The sequence below is a fragment of the Lissotriton vulgaris genome, chromosome 9 (genome assembly GCF_964263255.1).
Source record: "Lissotriton vulgaris chromosome 9, aLisVul1.2, whole genome shotgun sequence".
Classification (NCBI taxonomy): domain Eukaryota; kingdom Metazoa; phylum Chordata; class Amphibia; order Caudata; family Salamandridae; genus Lissotriton; species Lissotriton vulgaris.
In genome coordinates, this window is record NC_141697.1 from 541,087,148 (window position 1) to 541,112,010 (window position 24,863).

Below are 24,863 nucleotides of genomic sequence, written 5' to 3' on the forward strand. Positions count from 1 at the left end.
ACATAAAAGTGTTTGAAGGTCCCACCAGTCATTCATGCTTATTATTGTGTGCCTTTACTTTCAAAGTACAGTGTGGAGCTTTTGACGATCCCTCTCTTGTATTTCAGCAGACACAGATAGTTGAGAAGTCTTTTCTCACATAGCTGGCACAAGCTTGCGCTTTTCCTTGCTGGTAGCGTGGAAATGACAGCTTGGTCCTTGGAAGTAAAATCAAGCAAAATTAGCAGAGGATGGTTTCGATCCATCGACCTCTGGGTTATGGGCCCAGCACGCTTCTGCTGCGCCACTCTGCTCCGTTGTGAAAGTGTTCTTTTTATGCAGATAAGGAGCATTAGGCAGAGTAGCATGGGATTGGTCTGGCTCTCACCTCATTTGCATAAGTATATCCCAAGGCATGCTGGGTGCAGAAAAACTTCATCTTCCCCTCTCACAATCAGTCATAACTGAAAGTCAGACACTCTTAGGCACTAGCCGTTTCAGGCCTTTATCAAGACAGTAGCTCTTGAACCATCTCTCTCTCGCTCTGTGATCCTAGCACTAGCATGCTCAGGATTTGGCTTTACCTTGGAGCCAGAGATATACCCGGTGAGGGCTTGCCCGGTGTGAGGCTTTTGAGCGTTTGGGAGCGTTCGGGACGTGAGTGGACGTTGGACAGGAAACTATGCGAATATGAAGCCTCCAACATTCCTGCTTCAGTGAGTGGTTCTTTCCATGGACATCTGACTCTTGGATTCCTCTCAACTTGCCTTCTGATAAAACATTTTGTGAGCAGCAGTTTCCTTCGACAGCTACAAGGTGGCGCTACATTCAGGTGAGAGCACAAGTATGCACAAAATGTTAGGGACTTTTGCCAGATTTATCGGTGGATCTTGCATATTTTTTCAGAGGCTAGATATTGCCTAGAAATGCTTTTTAACATAGAGATGCTGGAGTTACAATGTCTGGTCGGGCCTCAGCCCTTCCATTGCTTGCCCACTGTAACAAATTTATTACCAGCACATGTGTGTTGTGACTCTGCTTTATGAAACTTATCATATATTAGGACAATGTATGTAGCAGAAGGTGCGATTGAGATGTTTGCCCACGTATTTGTTTATTTTTTTATATATGGCTGATTAATCTGTTCATGAAATTTCCATTTTGTGACATGTTGCATTACAATATATCCTGCTTGCAGAATATATAAGTATTTTCAGTGCGTTGGCCGGGAATCGAACCCAGGTCAACTGCTTGGGAAGCAGCTATGCTCACCACTATACCACCAACGCCCTCTGATGTGTTAGCTCTCGGTTCTAAATATTACGTTGCAGAAATCAATGACTATCTTGCACCAGCTTCAATGGTGCATTTGGTTTAGATACCAACATGAGAAGCAGTAGAACGTTTTTTGCAGAGGGTAAGGAACTGGGGATTGAAACCAAGGACAAAGTTGTGCAGAAGAGAAGAAATGAAAAGCAACAGTACAAATAGTAGAAATGAGCATATATAGGCAGCATGGGAAGCAAAGCAGGGAAGAGAAAGAGAACATTCCATGAAATGCCAAGGAGATAGATAAGAGCAGAACAAAATGGGAAGAATGAAATTCAAAGCATGCCCAGAAAGTTGTGTGAAGCTCCCACCAGTCAGTCATTTATGGTTATAATTGTGTGTCTTTACTTTCAAAGTACAGGGTTGTACCTTTCACGATCACTCTTGTATTACACAGACACGAATAGTTGAGAAGTCTTTTCTCACATAGCTGGCACAAGCTTGCACTTTTCCTTTCTGGCTATGTGGAAATGACAGCTTGGTCCTTGGAAGGAAAATCAAGCAAAATTAGCAGAGGATGGTTTCGATCCATCGACCTCTGGGTTATGGGCCCAGCACGCTTCCGCTGCGCCACTCTGCTCCTTTGTGAAAGTGTTCTCTTTATGCAGATGAGGAGGCATTCAGAGAAGTGACGTGGGATTGGTCGGGCTCTCACCTCATTTGCCTAAGTATATCGCAAGGCATGCTGGGTGCAGAAAATCTTTATCTTCCCCTCTCACAATCAGTCACAACTGAAAGTCCAGACCCTCTTAGGCACTAGCCGTTTCAGGCCTTTAACAAGACAACAGCTCTCCGACGCTCTCTGCCTCTCTCTCTCTCTGTGATCCTAGTGCTTGCATGCTCAGTATTTGGCTTTACCTGGGAGCCAGAGATCTACCCGGTGAGGGCTTGCCGGGTATAAGGCTTTAGAGCGTTTGGGAGCATTCGGTACAAGAGAGGACGTTGGACTGGAAGCTATGCAAATTTGAAGCATCCAAACTTCCTGCTGCAGTCGGAGGCTCTTTCCATGGACATCTGCCTTTTGGATTCCTCTAAACTTGCCCTCTGATGAAACATTTTGTGAGCTGCAGTTACCTCCGACGGCTACAAGGTGGTGCTACATTCAGGTGAGGGCACAAGTATGCACAAAATGTTGGGGACTTTTGCCAGATTTATTGCTGGATCTTGCATATTTTTTTCAGAGGCTAAATATTGCCTAGGAAATGCTTTTTAACATAGAGATGCTGGAGTTAAAATGTCTGGTCGAACATTCCATGAAATGCCCAGGAGATAGATAAGAGCAGAACAAAAAAGGGAAGAATGAAATTCAAAGCCTCCACATAAAAGTGTTTGAAGGTCCCACCAGTCATTCATGCTTATTATTGTGTGCCTTTACTTTCAAAGTACAGTGTGGAGCTTTTGACGATCCCTCTCTTGTATTTCAGCAGACACAGATAGTTGAGAAGTCTTTTCTCACATAGCTGACACAAGCTTGCGCTTTTCCTTGCTGGTAGCGTGGAAATGACAGCTTGGTCCTTGGAAGTAAAATCAAGCAAAATTAGCAGAGGATGGTTTCGATCCATCGACCTCTGGGTTATGGGCCCAGCACGCTTCCGCTGCGCCACTTTGCTCTGTTGTGAAAGTGTTCTTTTTATGCAGATAAGGAGCATTAGGCAGAGTAGCATGGGATTGGTCTGGCTCTCACCTCATTTGCATAAGTATATCCCAAGGCATGCTGGGTGCTGAAAAACTTCATCTTCCCCTCTCACAATCAGTCATAACTGAAAGTCAGACACTCTTAGGCACTAGCCGTTTCAGGCCTTTATCAAGACAGTAGCTCTTGAACCATCTCTCTCTCGCTCTGTGATCCTAGCACTAGCATGCTCAGGATTTGGCTTTACCTTGGAGCCAGAGATATACCCGGTGAGGGCTTGCCCGGTGTGAGGATTTTGAGCGTTTGGGAGCATTCGGGACGTGAGTGGACGTTGGACAGGAAACTATGCGAATATGAAGCCTCCAACATTCCTGCTTCAGTGAGTGGTTCTTTCCATGGACATCTGACTCTTGGATTCCTCTCAACTTGCCTTCTGATAAAACATTTCGTGAGCAGCAGTTTCCTTCGACAGCTACAAGGTGGCGCTACATTCAGGTGAGAGCACAAGTATGCACAAAATGTTAGGGACTTTTGCCAGATTTATCGGTGGATCTTGCATATTTTTTCAGAGGCTAGATATTGCCTAGAAATGCTTTTTAACATAGAGATGCTGGAGTTACAATGTCTGGTCGGGCCTCAGCCCTTCCATTGTTTGCCCACTGTAACAAATTTATTACCAGCACATGTGTGTTGTGACTCTGCTTTATGAAACTTATCATATATTAGGACAATGTATGTAGCAGAAGGTGCGATTGAGATGTTTGCCCACGTATTTGTTTATTTTTTTATATATGGCTGATTAATCTGTTCGTGAAATTTCCATTTTGTGACATGTTGCATTACAATATATCCTGCTTGCAGAATATATAAGTATTTTCAGTGCGTTGGCCGGGAATCGAACCCGGGTCAACTGCTTGGGAAGCAGCTATGCTCACCACTATACCACCAACGCCCTCTGATGTGTTAGCTCTCGGTTCTAAATATTACGTTGCAGAAATCAATGACTATCTTGCACCAGCTTCAATGGTGCATTTGGTTTAGATACCAACATGAGAAGCAGTAGAACGGTTTTTGCAGAGGGTAAGGAACTGGGGATTGAAACCAAGGACAAAGTTGTGCAGAAGAGAAGAAATGAAAAGCAACAGTACAAATAGTAGAAATGAGCATATATAGGCAGCATGGGAAGCAAAGCAGGGAAGAGAAAGAGAACATTCCATGAAATGCCCAGGAGATAGATAAGAGCAGAACAAAAAGGGAAGAATGAAATTCAAAGCATGCCCAGAAAGTTGTGTGAAGCTCCCACCAGTCATTTATGGTTATAATTGTGTGTCTTTACTTTCAAAGTACAGGGTTGTACCTTTCACGATCACTCTTGTATTACACAGACACGAATAGTTGAGAAGTCTTTTCTCACATAGCTGGTACAAGCTTGCACTTTTCCTTTCTGGCTATGTGGAAATGACAGCTTGGTCCTTGGAAGGAAAATCAAGCAAAATTAGCAGAGGATGGTTTCGATCCATCGACCTCTGGGTTATGGGCCCAGCACGCTTCCGCTGCGCCACTCTGCTCCTTTGTGAAAGTGTTCTGTTTATGCAGATGAGGAGGCATTCAGAGAAGTGACGTGGGATTGGTCGGGCTCTCACCTCATTTGCCTAAGTATATCGCAAGGCATGCTGGGTGCAGAAAATCTTTATCTTCCCCTCTCACAATCAGTCACAACTGAAAGTCCAGACCCTCTTATTCACTAGCCGTTTCAGGCCTTTAACAAGACAACAGCTCTCCGACGCTCTCTGTCTCTCTCTCTCTCTGTGATCCTAGTGCTTGCATGCTCAGTATTTGGCTTTACCTGGGAGCCAGAGATCTACCCGGTGAGGGCTTGCCGGTATAAGGCTTTAGAGCGTTTGGGAGCGTTCGGTACATGAGAGGACGTTGGACTGGAAGCTATGCAAATTTGAAGCATCTAAACTTCCTGCTGCAGTCGGAGGCTCTTTCCATGGACATCTGCCTTTTGGATTCCTCTAAACTTGCCCTCTGATGAAACATTTTGTGAGCTGCAGTTACCTCCGACGGCTACAAGGTGGTGCTACATTCAGGTGAGGGCACAAGTATGCACAAAATGTTGGGTACTTTTGCCAGATTTATTGCTGGATCTTGCATATTTTTTTCAGAGGCTAAATATTGCCTAGGAAATGCTTTTTAACATAGAGATGCTGGAGTTAAAATGTCTGGTCGGGCCTCAGCCCTTTCATTGTCTGCCCACTGTAACATATTTTTTTACCAGTACATGTGAGTGGTGACTCTGCTTTATGAAACTTATCATATATTAGGACAATGAATATAGCAGAAGGGGCGATCGAAATGCTTGCCTACATATTTGTTTATTTTTTATATAATGGCTGATTAACCTCTTAGTTATATTACCATTTTGTGAAATGTTGCTTTAAAATATATCCTGCTTGCAGAATATATAAGTATTTGTATTGCGTTGGCCGGGAATCGAACCCGGGTCAACTGCTTGGAAGGCAGCTATGCTCACCACTATACCACCAACGCCCTCAGATCTTTGCGCTCTCGGTTCTAAACATTAGGACCCTGAGTTCAATGACTATCATGCACCAGCTTCAATGGTGCATTTGGTTTAGATACCAACATGAAAAGCAATAGAAAGTTTTTGTAGAAGGTAAGGAACTGGGATTGAAACCAAGGACAAAGCTGTGCAGAAGAGAAGAATGGAAAGCAGCAATACAAATAATAGATATGAACACATAGAGGCAGCATGGGAAGCAAAGCAGGGCAGAGAAATAGAGAACATTCCATGAAATGCCCAGGAGATAGATAAGAGCAGAACAAAAAAGGGAAGAATGAAATTCAAAGCCTCCACATAAAAGTGTTTGAAGGTCCCACCAGTCATTCATGCTTATTATTGTGTGCCTTTACTTTCAAAGTACAGTGTGGAGCTTTTGACGATCCCTCTCTTGTATTTCAGCAGACACAGATAGTTGAGAAGTCTTTTCTCACATAGCTGGCACAAGCTTGCGCTTTTCCTTGCTGGTAGCGTGGAAATGACAGCTTGGTCCTTGGAAGTAAAATCAAGCAAAATTAGCAGAGGATGGTTTCGATCCATCGACCTCTGGGTTATGGGCCCAGCACGCTTCCGCTGCGCCACTCTGCTCCGTTGTGAAAGTGTTCTTTTTATGCAGATAAGGAGCATTAGGCAGAGTAGCATGGGATTGGTCTGGCTCTCACCTCATTTGCATAAGTATATCCCAAGGCATGCTGGGTGCAGAAAAACTTCATCTTCCCCTCTCACAATCAGTCATAACTGAAAGTCAGACACTCTTAGGCACTAGCCGTTTCAGGCCTTTATCAAGACAGTAGCTCTTGAACCATCTCTCTCTCGCTCTGTGATCCTAGCACTAGCATGCTCAGGATTTGGCTTTACCTTGGAGCCAGAGATATACCCGGTGAGGGCTTGCCCGGTGTGAGGCTTTTGAGCGTTTGGGAGCGTTCGGGACGTGAGTGGACGTTGGACAGGAAACTATGCGAATATGAAGCCTCCAACATTCCTGCTTCAGTGAGTGGTTCTTTCCATGGACATCTGACTCTTGGATTCCTCTCAACTTGCCTTCTGATAAAACATTTTGTGAGCAGCAGTTTCCTTCGACAGCTACAAGGTGGCGCTACATTCAGGTGAGAGCACAAGTATGCACAAAATGTTAGGGACTTTTGCCAGATTTATCGGTGGATCTTGCATATTTTTTCAGAGGCTAGATATTGCCTAGAAATGCTTTTTAACATAGAGATGCTGGAGTTACAATGTCTGGTCGGGCCTCAGCCCTTCCATTGCTTGCCCACTGTAACAAATTTATTACCAGCACATGTGTGTTGTGACTCTGCTTTATGAAACTTATCATATATTAGGACAATGTATGTAGCAGAAGGTGCGATTGAGATGTTTGCCCACGTATTTGTTTATTTTTTTATATATGGCTGATTAATCTGTTCGTGAAATTTCCATTTTGTGACATGTTGCATTACAATATATCCTGCTTGCAGAATATATAAGTATTTTCAGTGCGTTGGCCGGGAATCGAACCCGGGTCAACTGCTTGGGAAGCAGCTATGCTCACCACTATACCACCAACGCCCTCTGATGTGTTAGCTCTCGGTTCTAAATATTACGTTGCAGAAATCAATGACTATCTTGCACCAGCTTCAATGGTGCATTTGGTTTAGATACCAACATGAGAAGCAGTAGAACGTTTTTTGCAGAGGGTAAGGAACTGGGGATTGAAACCAAGGACAAAGTTGTGCAGAAGAGAAGAAATGAAAAGCAACAGTACAAATAGTAGAAATGAGCATATATAGGCAGCATGGGAAGCAAAGCAGGGAAGAGAAAGAGAACATTCCATGAAATGCCCAGGAGATAGATAAGAGCAGAACAAAAAGGGAAGAATGAAATTCAAAGCATGCCCAGAAAGTTGTGTGAAGCTCCCACCAGTCAGTCATTTATGGTTATAATTGTGTGTCTTTACTTTCAAAGTACAGGGTTGTACCTTTCACGATCACTCTTGTATTACACAGACACGAATAGTTGAGAAGTCTTTTCTCACATAGCTGGCACAAGCTTGCACTTTTCCTTTCTGGCTATGTGGAAATGACAGCTTGGTCCTTGGAAGGAAAATCAAGCAAAATTAGCAGAGGATGGTTTCGATCCATCGACCTCTGGGTTATGGGCCCAGCACGCTTCCGCTGCGCCACTCTGCTCCTTTGTGAAAGTGTTCTCTTTATGCAGATGAGGAGGCATTCAGAGAAGTGACGTGGGATTGGTCGGGCTCTCACCTCATTTGCCTAAGTATATCGCAAGGCATGCTGGGTGCAGAAAATCTTTATCTTCCCCTCTCACAATCAGTCACAACTGAAAGTCCAGACCCTCTTAGGCACTAGCCGTTTCAGGCCTTTAACAAGACAACAGCTCTCTGACGCTCTCTGTCTCTCTCTCTCTCTGTGATCCTAGTGCTTGCATGCTCAGTATTTGGCTTTTCCTGGGAGCCAGAGATCTACCCGGTGAGGGCTTGCCGGTATAAGGCTTTAGAGCGTTTGGGAGCGTTCGGTACATGAGAGGACGTTGGACTGGAAGCTATGCAAATTTGAAGCATCCAAACTTCCTGCTGCAGTCGGAGGCTCTTTCCATGGACATCTGCCTTTTGGATTCCTCTAAACTTGCCCTCTGATGAAACATTTTGTGAGCTGCAGTTACCTCCGACGGCTACAAGGTGGTGCTACATTCAGGTGAGGGCACAAGTATGCACAAAATGTTGGGGACTTTTGCCAGATTTATTGCTGGACCTTGCATATTTTTTTCAGAGGCTAAATATTGCCTAGGAAATGCTTTTTAACATAGAGATGCTGGAGTTAAAATGTCTGGTCGGGCCTCAGCCCTTTCATTGTCTGCCCACTGTAACATATTTTTTTACCAGTACATGTGAGTGGTGACTCTGCTTTATGAAACTTATCATATATTAGGACAATGAATATAGCAGAAGGGGCGATCGAAATGCTTGCCTACATATTTGTTTATTTTTTATATAATGGCTGATTAACCTCTTAATTATATTACCATTTTGTGAAATGTTGCTTTAAAATATATCCTGCTTGCAGAATATATAAGTATTTGTACTGCGTTGGCCGGGAATCGAACCCGGGTCAACTGCTTGGAAGGCAGCTATGCTCACCACTATACCACCAACGCCCTCTGATCTTTGCGCTCTCGGTTCTAAACATTAGGACCCTGAGTTCAATGACTATCATGCACCAGCTTCAATGGTGCATTTGGTTTAGATACCAACATGAAAAGCAATAGAAAGTTTTTGTAGAGGGTAAGGAACTGGGATTGAAACTAAGGACAAAGCTGTGCAGAAGAGAAGAATGGAAAGCAGCAATACAAATAATAGATATGAACACATAGAGGCAGCATGGGAAGCAAAGCAGGGAAGAGAAATAGAGAACATTCCATGAAATGCCCAGGAGATAGATAAGAGCAGAACAAAAAAGGGAAGAATGAAATTCAAAGCCTCCACATAAAAGTGTTTGAAGGTCCCACCAGTCATTCATGCTTATTATTGTGTGCCTTTACTTTCAAAGTACAGTGTGGAGCTTTTGACGATCCCTCTCTTGTATTTCAGCAGACACAGATAGTTGAGAAGTCTTTTCTCACATAGCTGGCACAAGCTTGCGCTTTTCCTTGCTGGTAGCGTGGAAATGACAGCTTGGTCCTTGGAAGTAAAATCAAGCAAAATTAGCAGAGGATGGTTTCGATCCATCGACCTCTGGGTTATGGGCCCAGCACGCTTCCGCTGCGCCACTCTGCTCCGTTGTGAAAGTGTTCTTTTTATGCAGATAAGGAGCATTAGGCAGAGTAGCATGGGATTGGTCTGGCTCTCACCTCATTTGCATAAGTATATCCCAAGGCATGCTGGGTGCAGAAAAACTTCATATTCCCCTCTCACAATCAGTCATAACTGAAAGTCAGACACTCTTAGGCACTAGCCGTTTCAGGCCTTTATCAAGACAGTAGCTCTTGAACCATCTCTCTCTCGCTCTGTGATCCTAGCACTAGCATGCTCAGGATTTGGCTTTACCTTGGAGCCAGAGATATACCCGGTGAGGGCTTGCCCGGTGTGAGGCTTTTGAGCGTTTGGGAGCGTTCGGGACGTGAGTGGACGTTGGACAGGAAACTATGCGAATATGAAGCCTCCAACATTCCTGCTTCAGTGAGTGGTTCTTTCCATGGACATCTGACTCTTGGATTCCTCTCAACTTGCCTTCTGATAAAACATTTTGTGAGCAGCAGTTTCCTTCGACAGCTACAAGGTGGCGCTACATTCAGGTGAGAGCACAAGTATGCACAAAATGTTAGGGACTTTTGCCAGATTTATCGGTGGATCTTGCATATTTTTTCAGAGGCTAGATATTGCCTAGAAATGCTTTTTAACATAGAGATGCTGGAGTTACAATGTCTGGTCGGGCCTCAGCCCTTCCATTGTTTGCCCACTGTAACAAATTTATTACCAGCACATGTGTGTTGTGACTCTGCTTTATGAAACTTATCATATATTAGGACAATGTATGTAGCAGAAGGTGCGATTGAGATGTTTGCCCACGTATTTGTTTATTTTTTTATATATGGCTGATTAATCTGTTCGTGAAATTTCCATTTTGTGACATGTTGCATTACAATATATCCTGCTTGCAGAATATATAAGTATTTTCAGTGCGTTGGCCGGGAATCGAACCCGGGTCAACTGCTTGGGAAGCAGCTATGCTCACCACTATACCACCAACGCCCTCTGATGTGTTAGCTCTCGGTTCTAAATATTACGTTGCAGAAATCAATGACTATCTTGCACCAGCTTCAATGGTGCATTTGGTTTAGATACCAACATGAGAAGCAGTAGAACGTTTTTTGCAGAGGGTAAGGAACTGGGGATTGAAACCAAGGACAAAGTTGTGCAGAAGAGAAGAAATGAAAAGCAACAGTACAAATAGTAGAAATGAGCATATATAGGCAGCATGGGAAGCAAAGCAGGGAAGAGAAAGAGAACATTCCATGAAATGCCCAGGAGATAGATAAGAGCAGAACAAAAAGGGAAGAATGAAATTCAAAGCATGCCCAGAAAGTTGTGTGAAGCTCCCACCAGTCAGTCATTTATGGTTATAATTGTGTGTCTTTACTTTCAAAGTACAGGGTTGTACCTTTCACGATCACTCTTGTATTACACAGACACGAATAGTTGAGAAGTCTTTTCTCACATAGCTGGCACAAGCTTGCACTTTTCCTTTCTGGCTATGTGGAAATGACAGCTTGGTCCTTGGAAGGAAAATCAAGCAAAATTAGCAGAGGATGGTTTCGATCCATCGACCTCTGGGTTATGGGCCCAGCACGCTTCCGCTGCGCCACTCTGCTCCTTTGTGAAAGTGTTCTCTTTATGCAGATGAGGAGGCATTCAGAGAAGTGACGTGGGATTGGTCGGGCTCTCACCTCATTTGCCTAAGTATATCGCAAGGCATGCTGGGTGCAGAAAATCTTTATCTTCCCCTCTCACAATCAGTCACAACTGAAAGTCCAGACCCTCTTAGGCACTAGCCGTTTCAGGCCTTTAACAAGACAACAGCTCTCCGACGCTCTCTGTCTCTCTCTCTCTCTGTGATCCTAGTGCTTGCATGCTCAGTATTTGGCTTTTCCTGGGAGCCAGAGATCTACCCGGTGAGGGCTTGCCGGTATAAGGCTTTAGAGCGTTTGGGAGCGTTCGGCACATGAGAGGACGTTGGACTGGAAGCTATGCAAATTTGAAGCATCCAAACTTCCTGCTGCAGTCGGAGGCTCTTTCCATGAACATCTGCCTTTTGGATTCCTCTAAACTTGCCCTCTGATGAAACATTTTGTGAGCTGCAGTTACCTCCGACGGCTACAAGGTGGTGCTACATTCAGGTGAGGGCACAAGTATGCACAAAATGTTGGGGACTTTTGCCAGATTTATTGCTGGATCTTGCATATTTTTTTCAGAGGCTAAATATTGCCTAGGAAATGCTTTTTAACATAGAGATGCTGGAGTTAAAATGTCTGGTTGGGCCTCAGCCCTTTCATTGTCTGCCCACTGTAACATATTTTTTTACCACTACATGTGAGTGGTGACACTGCTTTATGAAACTTATCATATATTAGGACAATGAATATAGCAGAAGGGGCGATCGAAATGCTTGCCTACATATTTGTTTATTTTTTATATAATGGCTGATTAACCTCTTAATTATATTACCATTTTGTGAAATGTTGCTTTAAAATATATCCTGCTTGCAGAATATATAAGTATTTGTATTGCGTTGGCCGGGAATCGAACCCGGGTCAACTGCTTGGAAGGCTGCTATGCTCACCACTATACCACCAACGACCTCAGATGTTTGCGCTCTCGGTTCTAAACATTAGGACCCTGAGTTCAATGACTATCATGCACCAGCTTCAATGGTGCATTTGGTTTAGATACCAACATGAAAAGCAATAGAAAGTTTTTGTAGAAGGTAAGGAACTGGGATTGAAACCAAGGACAAAGCTGTGCAGAAGAGAAGAATGGAAAGCAGCAATACAAATAATAGATATGAACACATAGAGGCAGCATGGGAAGCAAAGCAGGGAAGAGAAATAGAGAACATTCCATGAAATGCCCAGGAGATAGATAAGAGCAGAACAAAAAAGGGAAGAATGAAATTCAAAGCCTCCACATAAAAGTGTTTGAAGGTCCCACCAGTCATTCATGCTTATTATTGTGTGCCTTTACTTTCAAAGTACAGTGTGGAGCTTTTGACGATCCCTCTCTTGTATTTCAGCAGACACAGATAGTTGAGAAGTCTTTTCTCACATAGCTGGCACAAGCTTGCGCTTTTCCTTGCTGGTAGCGTGGAAATGACAGCTTGGTCCTTGGAAGTAAAATCAAGCAAAATTAGCAGAGGATGGTTTCGATCCATCGACCTCTGGGTTATGGGCCCAGCACGCTTCCGCTGCGCCACTCTGCTCCGTTGTGAAAGTGTTCTTTTTATGCAGATAAGGAGCATTAGGCAGAGTAGCATGGGATTGGTCTGGCTCTCACCTCATTTGCATAAGTATATCCCAAGGCATGCTGGGTGCAGAAAAACTTCATCTTCCCCTCTCACAATCAGTCATAACTGAAAGTCAGACACTCTTAGGCACTAGCCGTTTCAGGCCTTTATCAAGACAGTAGCTCTTGAACCATCTCTCTCTCGCTCTGTGATCCTAGCACTAGCATGCTCAGGATTTGGCTTTACCTTGGAGCCAGAGATATACCCGGTGAGGGCTTGCCCGGTGTGAGGCTTTTGAGCGTTTGGGAGCGTTCGGGACGTGAGTGGACGTTGGACAGGAAACTATGCGAATATGAAGCCTCCAACATTCCTGCTTCAGTGAGTGGTTCTTTCCATGGACATCTGACTCTTGGATTCCTCTCAACTTGCCTTCTGATAAAACATTTTGTGAGCAGCAGTTTCCTTCGACAGCTACAAGGTGGCGCTACATTCAGGTGAGAGCACAAGTATGCACAAAATGTTAGGGACTTTTGCCAGATTTATCGGTGGATCTTGCATATTTTTTCAGAGGCTAGATATTGCCTAGAAATGCTTTTTAACATAGAGATGCTGGAGTTACAATGTCTGGTCGGGCCTCAGCCCTTCCATTGCTTGCCCACTGTAACAAATTTATTACCAGCACATGTGTGTTGTGACTCTGCTTTATGAAACTTATCATATATTAGGACAATGTATGTAGCAGAAGGTGCGATTGAGATGTTTGCCCATGTATTTGTTTATTTTTTTATATATGGCTGATTAATCTGTTCGTGAAATTTCCATTTTGTGACATGTTGCATTGCAATATATCCTGCTTGCAGAATATATAAGTATTTTCAGTGCGTTGGCCGGGAATCGAACCCGGGTCAACTGCTTGGGAAGCAGCTATGCTCACCACTATACCACCAACGCCCTCTGATGTGTTAGCTCTCGGTTCTAAATATTACGTTGCAGAAATCAATGACTATCTTGCACCAGCTTCAATGGTGCATTTGGTTTAGATACCAACATGAGAAGCAGTAGAACGTTTTTTGCAGAGGGTAAGGAACTGGGGATTGAAACCAAGGACAAAGTTGTGCAGAAGAGAAGAAATGAAAAGCAACAGTACAAATAGTAGAAATGAGCATATATAGGCAGCATGGGAAGCAAAGCAGGGAAGAGAAAGAGAACATTCCATGAAATGCCCAGGAGATAGATAAGAGCAGAACAAAAAGGGAAGAATGAAATTCAAAGCATGCCCAGAAAGTTGTGTGAAGCTCCCACCAGTCAGTCATTTATGGTTATAATTGTGTGTCTTTACTTTCAAAGTACAGGGTTGTACCTTTCACGATCACTCTTGTATTACACAGACACGAATAGTTGAGAAGTCTTTTCTCACATAGCTGGCACAAGCTTGCACTTTTCCTTTCTGGCTATGTGGAAATGACAGCTTGGTCCTTGGAAGGAAAATCAAGCAAAATTAGCAGAGGATGGTTTCGATCCATCGACCTCTGGGTTATGGGCCCAGCACGCTTCCGCTGCGCCACTCTGCTCCTTTGTGAAAGTGTTCTCTTTATGCAGATGAGGAGGCATTCAGAGAAGTGACGTGGGATTGGTCGGGCTCTCACCTCATTTGCCTAAGTATATCGCAAGGCATGCTGGGTGCAGAAAATCTTTATCTTCCCCTCTCACAATCAGTCACAACTGAAAGTCCAGACCCTCTTAGGCACTAGCCGTTTCAGGCCTTTAACAAGACAACAGCTCTCCGACGCTCTCTGTCTCTCTCTCTCTCTGTGATCCTAGTGCTTGCATGCTCAGTATTTGGCTTTTCCTGGGAGCCAGAGATCTACCCGGTGAGGGCTTGCCGGTATAAGGCTTTAGAGCGTTTGGGAGCGTTCGGTACATGAGAGGACGTTGGACTGGAAGCTATGCAAATTTGAAGCATCCAAACTTCCTGCTGCAGTCGGAGGCTCTTTCCATGGACATCTGCCTTTTGGATTCCTCTAAACTTGCCCTCTGATGAAACATTTTGTGAGCTGCAGTTACCTCCGACGGCTACAAGGTGGTGCTACATTCAGGTGAGGGCACAAGTATGCACAAAATGTTGGGGACTTTTGCCAGATTTATTGCTGGACCTTGCATATTTTTTTCAGAGGCTAAATATTGCCTAGGAAATGCTTTTTAACATAGAGATGCTGGAGTTAAAATGTCTGGTCGGGCCTCAGCCCTTTCATTGTCTGCCCACTGTAACATATTTTTTTACCAGTACATGTGAGTGGTGACTCTGCTTTATGAAACTTATCATATATTAGGACAATGAATATAGCAGAAGGGGCGATCGAAATGCTTGCCTACATATTTGTTTATTTTTTATATAATGGCTGATTAACCTCTTAATTATATTACCATTTTGTGAAATGTTGCTTTAAAATATATCCTGCTTGCAGAATATATAAGTATTTGTACTGCGTTGGCCGGGAATCGAACCCGGGTCAACTGCTTGGAAGGCAGCTATGCTCACCACTATACCACCAACGCCCTCTGATCTTTGTGCTCTCGGTTCTAAACATTAGGACCCTGAGTTCAATGACTATCATGCACCAGCTTCAATGGTGCATTTGGTTTAGATACCAACATGAAAAGCAATAGAAAGTTTTTGTAGAGGGTAAGGAACTGGGATTGAAACTAAGGACAAAGCTGTGCAGAAGAGAAGAATGGAAAGCAGCAATACAAATAATAGATATGAACACATAGAGGCAGCATGGGAAGCAAAGCAGGGAAGAGAAATAGAGAACATTCCATGAAATGCCCAGGAGATAGATAAGAGCAGAACAAAAAAGGGAAGAATGAAATTCAAAGCCTCCACATAAAAGTGTTTGAAGGTCCCACCAGTCATTCATGCTTATTATTGTGTGCCTTTACTTTCAAAGTACAGTGTGGAGCTTTTGACGATCCCTCTCTTGTATTTCAGCAGACACAGATAGTTGAGAAGTCTTTTCTCACATAGCTGGCACAAGCTTGCGCTTTTCCTTGCTGGTAGCGTGGAAATGACAGCTTGGTCCTTGGAAGTAAAATCAAGCAAAATTAGCAGAGGATGGTTTCGATCCATCGACCTCTGGGTTATGGGCCCAGCACGCTTCCGCTGCGCCACTCTGCTCCGTTGTGAAAGTGTTCTTTTTATGCAGATAAGGAGCATTAGGCAGAGTAGCATGGGATTGGTCTGGCTCTCACCTCATTTGCATAAGTATATCCCAAGGCATGCTGGGTGCAGAAAAACTTCATCTTCCCCTCTCACAATCAGTCATAACTGAAAGTCAGACACTCTTAGGCACTAGCCGTTTCAGGCCTTTATCAAGACAGTAGCTCTTGAACCATCTCTCTCTCGCTCTGTGATCCTAGCACTAGCATGCTCAGGATTTGGCTTTACCTTGGAGCCAGAGATATACCCGGTGAGGGCTTGCCCGGTGTGAGGCTTTTGAGCGTTTGGGAGCGTTCGGGACGTGAGTGGACGTTGGACAGGAAACTATGCGAATATGAAGCCTCCAACATTCCTGCTTCAGTGAGTGGTTCTTTCCATGGACATCTGACTCTTGGATTCCTCTCAACTTGCCTTCTGATAAAACATTTTGTGAGCAGCAGTTTCCTTCGACAGCTACAAGGTGGCGCTACATTCAGGTGAGAGCACAAGTATGCACAAAATGTTAGGGACTTTTGCCAGATTTATCGGTGGATCTTGCATATTTTTTCAGAGGCTAGATATTGCCTAGAAATGCTTTTTAACATAGAGATGCTGGAGTTACAATGTCTGGTCGGGCCTCAGCCCTTCCATTGCTTGCCCACTGTAACAAATTTATTACCAGCACATGTGTGTTGTGACTCTGCTTTATGAAACTTATCATATATTAGGACAATGTATGTAGCAGAAGGTGCGATTGAGATGTTTGCCCATGTATTTGTTTATTTTTTTATATATGGCTGATTAATCTGTTCGTGAAATTTCCATTTTGTGACATGTTGCATTACAATATATCCTGCTTGCAGAATATATAAGTATTTTCAGTGCGTTGGCCGGGAATCGAACCCGGGTCAACTGCTTGGGAAGCAGCTATGCTCACCACTATACCACCAACGCCCTCTGATGTGTTAGCTCTCGGTTCTAAATATTACGTTGCAGAAATCAATGACTATCTTGCACCAGCTTCAATGGTGCATTTGGTTTAGATACCAACATGAGAAGCAGTAGAACGTTTTTTGCAGAGGGTAAGGAACTGGGGATTGAAACCAAGGACAAAGTTGTGCAGAAGAGAAGAAATGAAAAGCAACAGTACAAATAGTAGAAATGAGCATATATAGGCAGCATGGGAAGCAAAGCAGGGAAGAGAAAGAGAACATTCCATGAAATGCCCAGGAGATAGATAAGAGCAGAACAAAAAGGGAAGAATGAAATTCAAAGCATGCCCAGAAAGTTGTGTGAAGCTCCCACCAGTCAGTCATTTATGGTTATAATTGTGTGTCTTTACTTTCAAAGTACAGGGTTGTACCTTTCACGATCACTCTTGTATTACACAGACACGAATAGTTGAGAAGTCTTTTCTCACATAGCTGGCACAAGCTTGCACTTTTCCTTTCTGGCTATGTGGAAATGACAGCTTGGTCCTTGGAAGGAAAATCAAGCAAAATTAGCAGAGGATGGTTTCGATCCATCGACCTCTGGGTTATGGGCCCAGCACGCTTCCGCTGCGCCACTCTGCTCCTTTGTGAAAGTGTTCTCTTTATGCAGATGAGGAGGCATTCAGAGAAGTGACGTGGGATTGGTCGGGCTCTCACCTCATTTGCCTAAGTATATTGCAAGGCATGCTGGGTGCAGAAAATCTTTATCTTCCCCTCTCACAATCAGTCACAACTGAAAGTCCAGACCCTCTTAGGCACTAGCCGTTTCAGGCCTTTAACAAGACAACAGCTCTCCGACGCTCTCTGTCTCTCTCTCTCTCTGTGATCCTAGTGCTTGCATGCTCAGTATTTGGCTTTTCCTGGGAGCCAGAGATCTACCCGGTGAGGGCTTGCCGGTATAAGGCTTTAGAGCGTTTGGGAGCGTTCGGTACATGAGAGGACGTTGGACTGGAAGCTATGCAAATTTGAAGCATCCAAACTTCCTGCTGCAGTCGGAGGCTCTTTCCATGGACATCTGCCTTTTGGATTCCTCTAAACTTGCCCTCTGATGAAACATTTTGTGAGCTGCAGTTACCTCCGACGGCTACAAGGTGGTGCTACATTCAGGTGAGGGCACAAGTATGCACAAAATGTTGGGGACTTTTGCCAGATTTATTGCTGGATCTTGCATATTTTTTTCAGAGGCTAAATATTGCCTAGGAAATGCTTTTTAACATAGAGATGCTGGAGTTAAAATGTCTGGTTGGGCCTCAGCCCTTTCATTGTCTGCCCACTGTAACATATTTTTTTACCACTACATGTGAGTGGTGACACTGCTTTATGAAACTTATCATATATTAGGACAATGAATATAGCAGAAGGGGCGATCGAAATGCTTGCCTACATATTTGTTTATTTTTTATATAATGGCTGATTAACCTCTTAATTATATTACCATTTTGTGAAATGTTGCTTTAAAATATATCCTGCTTGCAGAATATATAAGTATTTGTATTGCGTTGGCCGGGAATCGAACCCGGGTCAACTGCTTGGAAGGCAGCTATGCTCACCACTATACCACCAACGCCCTCAGATCTTTGCGCTCTCGGTTCTAAACATTAGGACCCTGAGTTCAATGACTATCATGCACCAGCTTCAATGGTGCATTTGGTTTAGATACCAACATGAAAAGCAATAGAAAGTTTTTGTAGAAGGTAAGGAACTGGGATTGAAACCAAGGACAAAGCTGTGCAGAAGAGAAGAATGGAAAGCAGCAATACAAATAATAGATATGAACACATAGAGGCAGCATGGGAAGCAAAGCAGGGAAGAGAAATAGAGAACATTCCATGAAATGCCCAGGAGATAGATAAGAGCAGAACAAAAAAGGGAAGAATGAAATTCAAAGCCTCCACATAAAAGTGTTTGAAGGTCCCACCAGTCATTCATGCTTATTATTGTGTGCCTTTACTTTCAAAGTACAGTGTGGAGCTTTTGACGATCCCTCTCTTGTATTTCAGCAGACACAGATAGTTGAGAAGTCTTTTCTCACATAGCTGGCACAAGCTTGCGCTTTTCCTTGCTGGTAGCGTGGAAATGACAGCTTGGTCCTTGGAAGTAAAATCAAGCAAAATTAGCAGAGGATGGTTTCGATCCATCGACCTCTGGGTTATGGGCCCAGCACGCTTCCGCTGCGCCACTCTGCTCCGTTGTGAAAGTGTTCTTTTTATGCAGATAAGGAGCATTAGGCAGAGTAGCATGGGATTGGTCTGGCTCTCACCTCATTTGCATAAGTATATCCCAAGGCATGCTGGGTGCAGAAAAACTTCATCTTCCCCTCTCACAATCAGTCATAACTGAAAGTCAGACACTCTTAGGCACTAGCCGTTTCAGGCCTTTATCAAGACAGTAGCTCTTGAACCATCTCTCTCTCGCTCTGTGATCCTAGCACTAGCATGCTCAGGATTTGGCTTTACCTTGGAGCCAGAGATATACCCGGTGAGGGCTTGCCCGGTGTGAGGCTTTTGAGCGTTTGGGAGCGTTCGGGACGTGAGTGGACGTTGGACAGGAAACTATGCGAATATGAAGCCTCCAACATTCCTGCTTCAGTGAGTGGTTCTTTCCATGGACATCTGACTCTTGGATTCCTCTCAACTTGCCTTCTGATAAAACATTTTGTGAGCAGCAGTTTCCTTCGACAGCTACAAGGTGGCGCTACATTCAGGTGAGAGCACAAGTATGCACAAAATGTTAGGGACTTTTGCCAGATTTATCGGTGGATCTTGCATATTTTTTCAGAGGCTAGATATTGCCTAGAAATGCTTTTTAACATAGAGATGCTGGAGTTACAATGTCTGGTCGGGCCTCAGCCCTTCCATTGCTTGCCCACTGTAACAAATTTATTACCAGCACATGTGTGTTGTGACTCTGCTTTATGAAACTTATCATATATTAGGACAATGTATGTAGCAGAAGGTGCGATTGAGATGTTTGCCCATGTATTTGTTTATTTTTTTATATATGGCTGATTAATCTGTTCGTGAAATTTCCATTTTGTGACATGTTGCATTACAATATATCCTGCTTGCAGAATATATAAGTATTTTCAGTGCGTTGGCCGGGAATCGAACCCGGGTCAACTGCTTGGGAAGCAGCTATGCTCACCACTATACCACCAACGCCCTCTGATGTGTTAGCTCTCGGTTCTAAATATTACGTTGCAGAAATCAATGACTATCTTGCACCAGCTTCAATGGTGCATTTGGTTTAGATACCAACATGAGAAGCAGTAGAACGTTTTTTGCAGAGGGTAAGGAACTGGGGATTGAAACCAAGGACAAAGTTGTGCAGAAGAGAAGAAATGAAAAGCAACAGTACAAATAGTAGAAATGAGCATATATAGGCAGCATGGGAAGCAAAGCAGGGAAGAGAAAGAGAACATTCCATGAAATGCCCAGGAGATAGATAAGAGCAGAACAAAAAGGGAAGAATGAAATTCAAAGCATGCCCAGAAAGTTGTGTGAAGCTCCCACCAGTCAGTCATTTATGGTTATAATTGTGTGTCTTTACTTTCAAAGTACAGGGTTGTACCTTTCACGATCACTCTTGTATTACACAGACACGAATAGTTGAGAAGTCTTTTCTCACATAGCTGGCACAAGCTTGCACTTTTCCTTTCTGGCTATGTGGAAATGACAGCTTGGTCCTTGGAAGGAAAATCAAGCAAAATTAGCAGAGGATGGTTTCGATCCATTGACCTCTGGGTTATGGGCCCAGCACGCTTCCGCTGCGCCACTCTGCTCCTTTGTGAAAGTGTTCTCTTTATGCAGATGAGGAGGCATTCAGAGAAGTGACGTGGGATTGGTCGGGCTCTCACCTCATTTGCCTAAGTATATCGCAAGGCATGCTGGGTGCAGAAAATCTTTATCTTCCCCTCTCACAATCAGTCACAACTGAAAGTCCAGACCCTCTTAGGCACTAGCCGTTTCAGGCCTTTAACAAGACAACAGCTCTCCGACGCTCTCTGTCTCTCTCTCTCTCTGTGATCCTAGTGCTTGCATGCTCAGTATTTGGCTTTTCCTGGGAGCCAGAGATCTACCCGGTGAGGGCTTGCCGGTATAAGGCTTTAGAGCGTTTGGGAGCGTTCGGTACATGAGAGGATGTTGGACTGGAAGCTATGCAAATTTGAAGCATCCAAACTTCCTGCTGCAGTCGGAGGCTCTTTCCATGGACATCTGCCTTTTGGATTCCTCTAAACTTGCCCTCTGATGAAACATTTTGTGAGCTGCAGTTACCTCCGACGGCTACAAGGTGGTGCTACATTCAGGTGAGGGCACAAGTATGCACAAAATGTTGGGGACTTTTGCCAGATTTATTGCTGGACCTTGCATATTTTTTTCAGAGGCTAAATATTGCCTAGGAAATGCTTTTTAACATAGAGATGCTGGAGTTAAAATGTCTGGTCGGGCCTCAGCCCTTTCATTGTCTGCCCACTGTAACATATTTTTTTACCAGTACATGTGAGTGGTGACTCTGCTTTATGAAACTTATCATATATTAGGACAATGAATATAGCAGAAGGGGCGATCGAAATGCTTGCCTACATATTTGTTTATTTTTTATATAATGGCTGATTAACCTCTTAATTATATTACCATTTTGTGAAATGTTGCTTTAAAATATATCCTGCTTGCAGAATATATAAGTATTTGTACTGCGTTGGCCGGGAATCGAACCCGGGTCAACTGCTTGGAAGGCAGCTATGCTCACCACTATACCACCAACGCCCTCTGATCTTTGTGCTCTCGGTTCTAAACATTAGGACCCTGAGTTCAATGACTATCATGCACCAGCTTCAATGGTGCATTTGGTTTAGATACCAACATGAAAAGCAATAGAAAGTTTTTGTAGAGGGTAAGGAACTGGGATTGAAACTAAGGACAAAGCTGTGCAGAAGAGAAGAATGGAAAGCAGCAATACAAATAATAGATATGAACACATAGAGGCAGCATGGGAAGCAAAGCAGGGAAGAGAAATAGAGAACATTCCATGAAATGCCCAGGAGATAGATAAGAGCAGAACAAAAAAGGGAAGAATGAAATTCAAAGCCTCCACATAAAAGTGTTTGAAGGTCCCACCAGTCATTCATGCTTATTATTGTGTGCCTTTACTTTCAAAGTACAGTGTGGAGCTTTTGACGATCCCTCTCTTGTATTTCAGCAGACACAGATAGTTGAGAAGTCTTTTCTCACATAGCTGGCACAAGCTTGCGCTTTTCCTTGCTGGTAGCGTGGAAATGACAGCTTGGTCCTTGGAAGTAAAATCAAGCAAAATTAGCAGAGGATGGTTTCGATCCATCGACCTCTGGGTTATGGGCCCAGCACGCTTCCGCTGCGCCACTCTGCTCCGTTGTGAAAGTGTTCTTTTTATGCAGATAAGGAGCATTAGGCAGAGTAGCATGGGATTGGTCTGGCTCTCACCTCATTTGCATAAGTATATCCCAAGGCATGCTGGGTGCAGAAAAACTTCATCTTCCCCTCTCACAATCAGTCATAACTGAAAGTCAGACACTCTTAGGCACTAGCCGTTTCAGGCCTTTATCAAGACAGTAGCTCTTGAACCATCTCTCTCTCGCTCTGTGATCCTAGCACTAGCATGCTCAGGATTTGGCTTTACCTTGGAGCCAGAGATATACCCGGTGAGGGCTTGCCCGGTGTGAGGCTTTTGAGCGTTTGGGAGCGTTCGGGACGTGAGTGGACGTTGGACAGGAAACTATGCGAATATGAAGCCTCCAACATTCCTGCTTCAGTGAGTGGTTCTTTCCATGGACATCTGACTCTTGGATTCCTCTCAACTTGCCTTCTGATAAAACATTTTGTGAGCAGCAGTTTCCTTCGACAGCTACAAGGTGGCGCTACATTCAGGTGAGAGCACAAGTATGCACAAAATGTTAGGGACTTTTGCCAGATTTATCGGTGGATCTTGCATATTTTTTCAGAGGCTAGATATTGCCTAGAAATGCTTTTTAACATAGAGATGCTGGAGTTACAATGTCTGGTCGGGCCTCAGCCCTTCCATTGCTTGCCCACTGTAACAAATTTATTACCAGCACATGTGTGTTGTGACTCTGCTTTATGAAACTTATCATATATTAGGACAATGTATGTAGCAGAAGGTGCGATTGAGATGTTTGCCCATGTATTTGTTTATTTTTTTATATATGGCTGATTAATCTGTTCGTGAAATTTCCATTTTGTGACATGTTGCATTACAATATATCCTGCTTGCAGAATATATAAGTATTTTCAGTGCGTTGGCCGGGAATCGAACCCGGGTCAACTGCTTGGGAAGCAGCTATGCTCACCACTATACCACCAACGCCCTCTGATGTGTTAGCTCTCGGTTCTAAATATTACGTTGCAGAAATCAATGACTATCTTGCACCAGCTTCAATGGTGCATTTGGTTTAGATACCAACATGAGAAGCAGTAGAACGTTTTTTGCAGAGGGTAAGGAACTGGGGATTGAAACCAAGGACAAAGTTGTGCAGAAGAGAAGAAATGAAAAGCAACAGTACAAATAGTAGAAATGAGCATATATAGGCAGCATGGGAAGCAAAGCAGGGAAGAGAAAGAGAACATTCCATGAAATGCCCAGGAGATAGATAAGAGCAGAACAAAAAGGGAAGAATGAAATTCAAAGCATGCCCAGAAAGTTGTGTGAAGCTCCCACCAGTCAGTCATTTATGGTTATAATTGTGTGTCTTTACTTTCAAAGTACAGGGTTGTACCTTTCACGATCACTCTTGTATTACACAGACACGAATAGTTGAGAAGTCTTTTCTCACATAGCTGGCACAAGCTTGCACTTTTCCTTTCTGGCTATGTGGAAATGACAGCTTGGTCCTTGGAAGGAAAATCAAGCAAAATTAGCAGAGGATGGTTTCGATCCATCGACCTCTGGGTTATGGGCCCAGCACGCTTCCGCTGCGCCACTCTGCTCCTTTGTGAAAGTGTTCTCTTTATGCAGATGAGGAGGCATTCAGAGAAGTGACGTGGGATTGGTCGGGCTCTCACCTCATTTGCCTAAGTATATTGCAAGGCATGCTGGGTGCAGAAAATCTTTATCTTCCCCTCTCACAATCAGTCACAACTGAAAGTCCAGACCCTCTTAGGCACTAGCCGTTTCAGGCCTTTAACAAGACAACAGCTCTCCGACGCTCTCTGTCTCTCTCTCTCTCTGTGATCCTAGTGCTTGCATGCTCAGTATTTGGCTTTTCCTGGGAGCCAGAGATCTACCCGGTGAGGGCTTGCCGGTATAAGGCTTTAGAGCGTTTGGGAGCGTTCGGTACATGAGAGGACGTTGGACTGGAAGCTATGCAAATTTGAAGCATCCAAACTTCCTGCTGCAGTCGGAGGCTCTTTCCATGGACATCTGCCTTTTGGATTCCTCTAAACTTGCCCTCTGATGAAACATTTTGTGAGCTGCAGTTACCTCCGACGGCTACAAGGTGGTGCTACATTCAGGTGAGGGCACAAGTATGCACAAAATGTTGGGGACTTTTGCCAGATTTATTGCTGGACCTTGCATATTTTTTTCAGAGGCTAAATATTGCCTAGGAAATGCTTTTTAACATAGAGATGCTGGAGTTAAAATGTCTGGTCGGGCCTCAGCCCTTTCATTGTCTGCCCACTGTAACATATTTTTTTACCAGTACATGTGAGTGGTGACTCTGCTTTATGAAACTTATCATATATTAGGACAATGAATATAGCAGAAGGGGCGATCGAAATGCTTGCCTACATATTTGTTTATTTTTTATATAATGGCTGATTAACCTCTTAATTATATTACCATTTTGTGAAATGTTGCTTTAAAATATATCCTGCTTGCAGAATATATAAGTATTTGTACTGCGTTGGCCGGGAATCGAACCCGGGTCAACTGCTTGGAAGGCAGCTATGCTCACCACTATACCACCAACGCCCTCTGATCTTTGCGCTCTCGGTTCTAAACATTAGGACCCTGAGTTCAATGACTATCATGCACCAGCTTCAATGGTGCATTTGGTTTAGATACCAACATGAAAAGCAATAGAAAGTTTTTGTAGAGGGTAAGGAACTGGGATTGAAACTAAGGACAAAGCTGTGCAGAAGAGAAG

General features: G+C 43.8%; 14 non-coding genes across 14 annotated transcripts; all 14 read right to left on the reverse strand.

Annotated features, from left to right (window-relative positions):
* Nucleotides 1-1,196: 1,196 nt before the first annotated feature.
* Nucleotides 1,197-1,268, reverse strand: TRNAG-CCC (transfer RNA glycine (anticodon CCC)). Its single transcript has one exon. It is a non-coding gene; the product is annotated as a tRNA-Gly (tRNA).
* Nucleotides 1,269-3,821: 2,553 nt separating this feature from the next.
* Nucleotides 3,822-3,893, reverse strand: TRNAG-CCC (transfer RNA glycine (anticodon CCC)). Its single transcript has one exon. It is a non-coding gene; the product is annotated as a tRNA-Gly (tRNA).
* Nucleotides 3,894-5,422: 1,529 nt separating this feature from the next.
* On the reverse strand, nucleotides 5,423-5,494 carry TRNAG-UCC (transfer RNA glycine (anticodon UCC)). Its single transcript has one exon. It is a non-coding gene; the product is annotated as a tRNA-Gly (tRNA).
* A 1,522-nt stretch (nucleotides 5,495-7,016) lies between these two features.
* TRNAG-CCC (transfer RNA glycine (anticodon CCC)) lies at nucleotides 7,017-7,088 on the reverse strand. Its single transcript has one exon. It is a non-coding gene; the product is annotated as a tRNA-Gly (tRNA).
* Nucleotides 7,089-8,621: 1,533 nt separating this feature from the next.
* TRNAG-UCC (transfer RNA glycine (anticodon UCC)) lies at nucleotides 8,622-8,693 on the reverse strand. Its single transcript has one exon. It is a non-coding gene; the product is annotated as a tRNA-Gly (tRNA).
* Nucleotides 8,694-10,215: 1,522 nt separating this feature from the next.
* Nucleotides 10,216-10,287, reverse strand: TRNAG-CCC (transfer RNA glycine (anticodon CCC)). The gene has a single exon. It is a non-coding gene; the product is annotated as a tRNA-Gly (tRNA).
* A 3,127-nt stretch (nucleotides 10,288-13,414) lies between these two features.
* TRNAG-CCC (transfer RNA glycine (anticodon CCC)) lies at nucleotides 13,415-13,486 on the reverse strand. Its single transcript has one exon. It is a non-coding gene; the product is annotated as a tRNA-Gly (tRNA).
* Nucleotides 13,487-15,019: 1,533 nt separating this feature from the next.
* Nucleotides 15,020-15,091, reverse strand: TRNAG-UCC (transfer RNA glycine (anticodon UCC)). Its single transcript has one exon. It is a non-coding gene; the product is annotated as a tRNA-Gly (tRNA).
* Nucleotides 15,092-16,613: 1,522 nt separating this feature from the next.
* TRNAG-CCC (transfer RNA glycine (anticodon CCC)) lies at nucleotides 16,614-16,685 on the reverse strand. Its single transcript has one exon. It is a non-coding gene; the product is annotated as a tRNA-Gly (tRNA).
* Nucleotides 16,686-18,218: 1,533 nt separating this feature from the next.
* Nucleotides 18,219-18,290, reverse strand: TRNAG-UCC (transfer RNA glycine (anticodon UCC)). The gene has a single exon. It is a non-coding gene; the product is annotated as a tRNA-Gly (tRNA).
* A 1,522-nt stretch (nucleotides 18,291-19,812) lies between these two features.
* Nucleotides 19,813-19,884, reverse strand: TRNAG-CCC (transfer RNA glycine (anticodon CCC)). The gene has a single exon. It is a non-coding gene; the product is annotated as a tRNA-Gly (tRNA).
* A 1,533-nt stretch (nucleotides 19,885-21,417) lies between these two features.
* TRNAG-UCC (transfer RNA glycine (anticodon UCC)) lies at nucleotides 21,418-21,489 on the reverse strand. Its single transcript has one exon. It is a non-coding gene; the product is annotated as a tRNA-Gly (tRNA).
* A 1,522-nt stretch (nucleotides 21,490-23,011) lies between these two features.
* Nucleotides 23,012-23,083, reverse strand: TRNAG-CCC (transfer RNA glycine (anticodon CCC)). Its single transcript has one exon. It is a non-coding gene; the product is annotated as a tRNA-Gly (tRNA).
* Nucleotides 23,084-24,616: 1,533 nt separating this feature from the next.
* TRNAG-UCC (transfer RNA glycine (anticodon UCC)) lies at nucleotides 24,617-24,688 on the reverse strand. Its single transcript has one exon. It is a non-coding gene; the product is annotated as a tRNA-Gly (tRNA).
* Nucleotides 24,689-24,863: the final 175 nt, after the last annotated feature.